Raw genomic sequence first — 8379 nt, 5'->3', positions numbered from 1 at the left:
GTAATCCCAGTTGCTTGGGAGGCTAAGACAGAATCGCTTGAACCCAGCAGGCAGAGGTTGCAGTAAGCCGAGATCGTGCCACTGCACTCCAGCCTGGGTAACAGAGGGAGACTCCATCTCAAAAATAAATAAATAAATAAAAATTATTTTAGATTCAGGGGTACATGTGTAGGCTTGTAATACAGGTAAACTAGTGTAATGGGAGTTTGATGTAAAGATTATTTTGTCACCCAGATACTAAGCCTAGTACCCATTAGTTATTTTTTCTGCTCCTCTCCCTCCTCCCAGCCTTCACCGTTTGTTAGGCCTCAGTGTCTGGTGTTTCTCTCTTTATGTCCATCTGTTCTCATAATTTAGCTCTCACTTATAAGTGAGAACACGCAGTATTTGTTTTTCTGTTCCTGCGTTAGTTTGCTAAGGATAATGGCCTCCGGCTTTATCCATGTTGTTGCAAAGCACATGACCTCGTTCTCTGTTATGACTGCATAGTATTCCATGATGTATAAGTACTACGTTTTTTTCAACCAATCTGTCATTGGTGGTCATTTAGATTGATTCCTTGTCCTTGCTATTGTGAATAGTGCTGCAGTGAACATATGTGTGCATGTGTTTTCCGTTATTATTGTTGTGAGATGGTATCTCATTGTGGTTTTGATTTGCATTTCTTTAATGATAAGTGATATTGAGATTTTTTTTCATATGATTGTTGGCTGCGTGTATGTCTTCTTTTGAAAAGTTTATGTTCATGTCCTTTGTCCACTTTTTAATGGAGTTGTTTGTTTTTTTCTTGTAAATTTGTTTAAGTTCCTTATAGATACTGGATATTAGACCTTTGTTAGATGCATAGTTTTCAAATATTTTCTCAAATTCTGTAGGTTGTCTGTTTACTGATAGTTTATTTTTGCTGTGCAGGAGCTCTTTAGTGTAATTAGATCTCATTTATAATTTTTTGCTTTTGTTGCAGTTGCTTTTGGCATCTTCATCATTAAATCTTTGTGAGTTCCTATGTCCAGAATGGTATTGCCTAGGTTGTCTACCAGGTTTTTTAAAAATAATTTTGGATTTTACATTTAAGTCATTAATCCATCTTGAGTTACTTTTTGTATATGATGTAAGGAAAGGGTCCACTTTCAATCTTCTGCATACGGCTAGCTAATTATTCTAGCACCATTTATTGAATAGGGAGTCCTTTCCCAATTGCTTTTGTCAGCCTTGTTGAAGATCAGATAGTTGTAGGTGTGTGGCCTTATTTCTGGGCTCTCTATTTTGTTCCATTGGTCTGTGTGTCTGTTTTTGTACCAGTTCCATGCTGTTTTAGTTGCTGTAGCCCCATAGTATAGTTTGAAGTCGGGTAGCATGATGTCTCCTACTTTGTTCTTTTTGCTTAGGATTGCCTTGGCTGTTCAGGCTGGTTTTTTTTTATTATTATTCCAAATGAATTTTAAAATCTTTTTTTATAGTTTTGTGAAGAATATCATTAGTAGTTTGATAAGAATAGCATTGAATCTATAAATTGCTTTGTGCAGTATGGCCATTTTAGGGATCTTGATTCTTCCTATCCATGAGCATGGAATTTTTAAATTTTTTTTTCATCTCTGATTTATTTGAGCAGTGTTTTGTAATTCTACTTGTAGAGATTTTTCGCCTCCCTCATTAGGTATATTCCTAGGTATTTTATTATTTTTGTGGCAATTGTGAGTGGGATTGTGTTCCTGATTTGGGCCTCTACTTGGCTGTTGTTGGTGTATAAAAATAGTAGTGATTTTTGTATATTGATTTTGTATCCTGGGACTTTGCTGATGTTGCTTATCAGCTCAAGGAGATTTTGGGCTGAGACTATGGTGTTTTCTAGATATAGAATTAGTCATCTTCAAACAAGGATAGTTTGACTTCCTATTTGGATGCACTTTATTTGTTTCTCTTGCCTGATAGCTCTGGTTAGGACTTCCAATATTATGTGGAATAGGACTGGTGAGAGAGGGCATCCTTGTATCGTTCCAGTTTTCAAGGGGGACGATTTTAGCTTTTGGCCATTCAGTATGATGTTGGCTGTGGGTTTGTCATAAATGGCTCTTATTGTTTTGAGGTATGTTCCTTCAATAGCTAGTATGCTGAGAGCTTTTAATGTGAATGGATGCTGAATTTTATTGAAAGTCTTTTCTGCCACTATTAAGATGATCATATGGGATTTTTTTTTCTGTTAATGTGATGAATTGCATTTATTGATTTACATATGCTGAACCAACATTGCTTCCCAGGGATGAAGCTTACTTAGATCGTGGTGGATTCACTTTTTGATGTGCTGCTGGATTCCGTTTGCTACTATTTGGTTGAGGATATTTGCATCAATGTTCATCAAAGATATTGGCCTGAAGTTATATTTTTCGTGTATGACCCTGCCAGGTTTTGGTATCAGGATGGTGCTTACCTCATAGAATGAATTGGGGAGGAGTCCTTCATCCTCAATTTTTTTTGTAATAATTTCAATAAGAATGGTACTAGATCTTTTTTTGTACATCGGTAGAATTCAGCTGTGAATCCGTGTGGTCCAGGGCTTTTTTTGATTAGTAGGCTATTTATTACTGATTCATTTTGGATCTCATTATTGGTCTGTTCAGGGATTCAATTTTTTCCTGCTTCAATTTTTGGAAGGTGTATGTGTCCAGGAATTTATCCATTTCTTCTTGATTTTCTAGTAAGTGTGCATAGGGGTTTTCATAATAGTCTCTGATAGTTATTTGTATTTCTCTGGAGTCAGTGGTAAGATCTTTGGCATTTCTGATTGTGTTTATTTTAATCTTCTTCATTTTCTTTTTCATTAGTCTAACAGCCTATCTATCTATTAATTTTTTCAAAACATCAGTTCCTGGCTCTGTTCGTCTTTTGAATGGCTTTTAATTTCTCCATTTCTTTCACTTCAGCTCTAATTTGGGTTATTTCTTGTCTTCTGCTAGCTTTTGGATTGCTTTGCTCTTGCCTCTCTAGTTCTTTTCGCTGTGATGTTAGACTGTTAACTTGAGATCTGTTTCACTTTTCAATGTCGGTATTTAGTGCTATAAATTTCCCTCTTAACACTGTATTAGCTGTGTCTTAGAGATTCTGGTATGTTGTATATTTGTTCTCATTCACTTCAAAGAAGTTCTTGATTCCTGCCTCAATTTTATTATCTACCCAAAAGTCATACAGAAGTGAGTTGTTTAATTTTTATGTAAATATATGGTTATGAGCTATTTTGTTCATATTGAATTCTACTTTTACTGTGCTGTGGTCTGAGGGTCTGGATTTTTTTAAAATTTGCTGAGGATTGTTTAATGTCTGATTTTGTGGTCTATTTTAGAGTATGTGCCATGTACAGATGAGAAGAATGTACATTCTGTTGCTTTTCAGTGGATAATTCTATAGATGTCTTAGATCTTAGATGTATAGATCCACTTAGTCCTGTTTTGAGTTAATATCTTTGTTAATTTTCTGCCTCAGTGATCTGTCTAATATTGTCAGTGGGGTGTCAAAGTCTCTCACTATTATTGTGTGGAAGTCTAAGTCTCTTTGAATGTCTCTAAGAACTTGTTTATGGGCTGGGCGTGGTGGCTCACGCCTGTAATCCCAACACTTTGGGAGGCCGAGGGGGGTGAATCACCTCAGGCCAAGAGTTCGAGACCAGCCTGGTCAACATGGTGAAACCCCGTCTCTACTAAAAATACAAAAATTAGCTGGGCTTGGTGGCCGGTGCCTGTAATCTCAGCTACTTGGGAGGCTGGGGCAGGAGAATCACTTGAACCTGGGAGGCGGAGGTCGCAATGAGTAGAGATTGCACCACTGCACTCCCCCTGGGTGACAAGAGCAAGACTCTGTCTCAAAAAAAAAAAAAAATAGAATCTGGGTGCTCCTGTGTTGGGTGCATATATGTTTAGGACAGTTAGCTTTTCTTGTTGAATTGAACCCTATATCATTATGTAATGCCCTTCTTTGTCTTTTAAAATTTTTGTTGACTTAAAGTCTGTTTTGTCTGAAATCAGGATTGCAACCCCTGCTTTTTTTCTGTTTGCCTTTTGCTTGGTAGATTTTTCTTTGTCATCTTATTTTGAGCCTATGGTTGTCATTGCGTGTTACATGGGTCTCATGAAGATACCCTTGGGTCTTGGTTCTTTATCCAGCTTGCCACTCTGTGCCTTTTAATTGGGGCATTTAGCTCATTTACATTCAATGTTAGTAGTGATATTATGGATTTGATCCTGTCATTGTGCTGTTAGTTGTTCATTATGCCGACTTGTTTGTAGGATTCTTTCTAATGAGGTTCAAGGGCAGTCTTTCTCTGATATCATTTCCAGAATACCCAGTCTCCAAGGTTCTAGATTTTGGGAGGTCTGGTTTTCATCAGTTCGTGGGCCACAAAAAGCTTTGTTTACTTAATGAAAATACTCTCTGGCATAATGCATCTGTAATACCTTATAATTTGCCCAGTAAAATGTTTTTTTTGTTTGTTTGTTTTTTTTTTTTTTTTTTTGAGACGGAGTCTCGTTCTGTCTCCCAGGCTAGAGTACAGTGGCATGATCTTGGCTCACTGCAAGCTCTGCCTCCTGGATTCACACCAGTCTCCTGCCTCAGCCTCCCAAGTAGCTGGGACTACAGGCGCCCACCACCACGCCCGGCTAATTTTTTTTTTCTTGTATTTTTAGTAGAGATGGGGTTTCCCCGTGTTCGCCAGGATGGTCTCAATCTCCTGACCTTGTGATCCACCCACCTCGGCCTCCCAAAGTGCTGGGATTACAGGTGTGAGCCACCACGCCCGGCCTAAAATGTGTTTTTCTGTCACTGAAATTTTCTCCAGGGATTCCCCGTAAAGGGAAGGAAACATACCTTCTAAAAGCTTTCCAGTCACTTTCACAGCATCAGTGCTCCTACATGTAAAAGCTTCTGTCTAACCAAAAAACATTCAGACCATTTCAAGTATATACATACATAGTTTAATATTTATTTACTATTAAATTAAATAAAGATGAAGGTGGCAACTGAATAAAGTCTATCAGTAGATATTCAAATTACCCTTCAGGTTGTGGAAATGCACCACCTGAAGTTTTTATTTTCTTCCAAGGATTTTGCATTTCGAAAACCAGACATTGATTACAAACTATTGTAACTATTTTAAAACAGTTACTTCACCAATTATTTTTTCAATTTGGATCAGCTTGCCCATTCCATGATGAGTTGTGGAGTGCAAGGCTTTTTAAAATTATTAAAGTGGTGAATTACTTCAATTGATTTTCTAATGACATACCAGTCTTATGTTCCTCAATTAAATCTAACTTGCTGGATTCACTTTGCTATTATTTTATTTAAATATTTTGCCTACAGTGCTCATTATCTGCATGATGGGGTCATTTGTACCCCAGACCTCAGCAATTAGGCAGTGCACTCAGGAAACTAACCTGCATATACACCCACAAATACAAATGGTAAAAAAACGGTCTATATATGCATGAATGATATTGGCTAGTACATTTTTCTCACATTATTTTTCTCAGGTTTTAGAATCATAGTTATGCAAGTGTTATATATTATGAAAAACTTCAGGTATTATGGTAGTACTGGCTTCACTGAAAGTTCAGGAGAACTTACAAAGCTGATAGACCTCGGATTTGGGAGTGGACAATTTTTGACTTCTCATTCAATTTAATGAAAGTTATACAACTACTCATAAGCTGTGGCTCTTTGTGAGTCCGTTTGATAAGCTATGGTTTTCAAGGAGTTGTCCATAGCATATGAAGTATCAAAATTTGTTGATGTAATACAGTTAAAAATAAGTTTTATTATCTTTGCAAGGTCTACAGCATCATATTTAGGTGCCAATTTTTATTACTAGTATTGTTTATGCCTTCACTTTTTTCATCCTAATCATCTTGCCAAAGGCATATCAACTTTTGGCCGGGCATGGTGGCTCACACCTGTAATCCCAGCACTTTTGGAGGCCAAGGCAGCTGGATCATTTGAGGCCAAGAGTTAGAGACCAGCCTGGCCAACATGATGAAACCCCATGTCTCCTAAAAATTCAAAAACTAGTCAGCTGTGGTGGCACATGCCTGTAATCCAAGCTACTAGGGAGGCTTAGGCACAACAAACACTTGAACCTGGGAGACAGAGGTTCCAGTGAGCCAAGATAGCGCCATTACACTCTAGCCTCGGTGACAGAGGGAGACTCCGTCTCAAAAAAAAAAAAAAATGACATAACAATTTTATTAATCTTTGCAAATAATAAATGCTTGGTTTAGCTGATACATTGTATTGCATTTCTTTCTATTTTATTAATTTCTACTGTAGTCCTTCTATTTTTCTTCCACATCCTAGATTTATTTTTTATTTTTAAATATTTTTTATTTCTTTTTATTTCCAACTTTCATTCAAGGTTCAGGGATTATGTGAGATGGCCAGACACATGTAAACTTAGAGAAATGGGGCCTTGGTGGGCAGATTATTTCACCATCCAGGCAATAAGCATCATACCTGATAGGTAGTTTTTTGATCCTCAACATCCTCCCACACCCCATGCTGAAGGAGGCCCAGGTGTCTTGTTCTCTTCCTTGTGTCCAGGTGCAGTCAGTGTTTAGCTCTCACTTATAAGTGAGAAGGTGTGATATTTAGTTTTCTGTTTTTGCATTGATGTTCTTAAGATAATGACCTCCAGCTCCATCCATGTTGTTGCCAAGGACAACATGGTATTCTGTGGGGCATATGTACCACATTTTCGTTAGTCCAATATTGATGGGCATTTAGGTTGATTCCATGTTTCTTCTATTGTTAATAGTGCTGCAAATGAAACTATGTGTGCATCTGTCTTTATGGTAGAACAATTTATATTCCTTTGGATATATACCCCAAAATAGGATTGCTGGGTAGAATGGTAGTTCTTTTGTATGTTCCTTGAAAAATCTCCAAACTTCTTTCCACAGTGTATGAACTAATTTACATTCCCACTTGCAGTGTATAAGTACTCTGTTTTCTCTGAAACCTCAACAGCATTTGTTATATTTTGACTTTTTAATAATAGCCATTCTGAGTGGTGTGAGATGGTATCTCATTGTGGTTTCAATTTGCATTTCTTTGGTTTTGATTTGCATTTCTGTTATAATCAGTGATGTTTACTTCTTTTATATGCTTGTGGACGATGTGTATGTCTTCTTTTAAGAAGTGTCTGTTCATGTCATTTGCCCATTTTTAGTAACTTTTTTTTTGTTTTTTGCTTGTTAATTTGTTTAGGTTCCTTATAGATTTGAGATGGTAGACATTTGTCAGATGCATGGTTTGAAAAAATTTTCTCCTATTCTTTAGCTTGTCTGTTTATTACTCTATTGATAGTTTATTTTGCAGTGCAGAAACTGTTTAGTTTAATTAGGAATAATTGATCAATTTTTGTTTTTGTTACAATTGCTTTTGGAGTCTTTGTGATGAAATCTTTGCCAAGGCCTATATCCAGAATGGTATTTCCTACGATTTCTTCTAGGGTTTGTATAGGTTTGGGTTTTACATTTAATTCTTTAATTCATTTTGAGTTGATTTTTGAATTAATGTTAGGGAAAGGAAGGGGTCTAGTTTCAGTCTTCTGCATATGACTAGCCAGATATGCCAGTGCCATTTATTTTATAGGCAGTCCTTTTCCCATTGCTTGCATTTGGAGACTTTGTCAAAGATTAGGTGGTTGTAGGTGTGTGGCTTTATTTCTGGGTTCGTTAACCTGTTCCATTATTCTGAGTGTCTGTTTTTGTACCAGTACCATGGTTTTTTGCTTAGCGTAGCCTTGTAGTATAGTTTTAAGTCAGGTAATGTGATGCCTTCTGGTTTGTTATTTTGGCTTAAGATTGCTTTGGCTATTCAGGCTCTATTCATTCCATATAAATTTTAAAATAGGTTTCTCCGCTTCTGTTAAACATGCCATTGGTAGCTTGAAAGGAATAACATTTCTGTAATTTGCTTTGAGCAGTATGTCCATTCTAACAATATTGATTCTTCCTATCCATGAGCATGGAATGTTTTCCACTTGTGTCATCTCTGATTTCTTTCAGAAGTGTTTTGTAATTTTCATTGTGGATGTCATTCACCTCCCTGGTTAGATCTATTCCAGGGTGTTTTATTTTGTTGCCGCTCTTGTGAATGGGACCGTGTTCTTGATTTAGATCTCAGCTTGGCTATTGTTGATGTATAGAAATGCAACTGATATTTGCACATCGATTTTGTGTGCTACAAGTCTACTGAAGTTGTTTATCACTTCCAGAGGCTTTTGGGCAGAGACTATAGGGTTTTCTATGTATAAAGTCATATCATCTGTGAAGAGAGATAGTTTGTCTTCTCTTCCTATTTGGATGTATTTTATTTTTTTCTCTTGCCTGA

This window comes from Pan troglodytes, chromosome X (genome assembly GCF_028858775.2).
Source record: "Pan troglodytes isolate AG18354 chromosome X, NHGRI_mPanTro3-v2.0_pri, whole genome shotgun sequence".
Taxonomy (NCBI): Eukaryota; Metazoa; Chordata; class Mammalia; order Primates; family Hominidae; genus Pan; species Pan troglodytes.
This window is presented reverse-complemented; position numbering follows the sequence as displayed.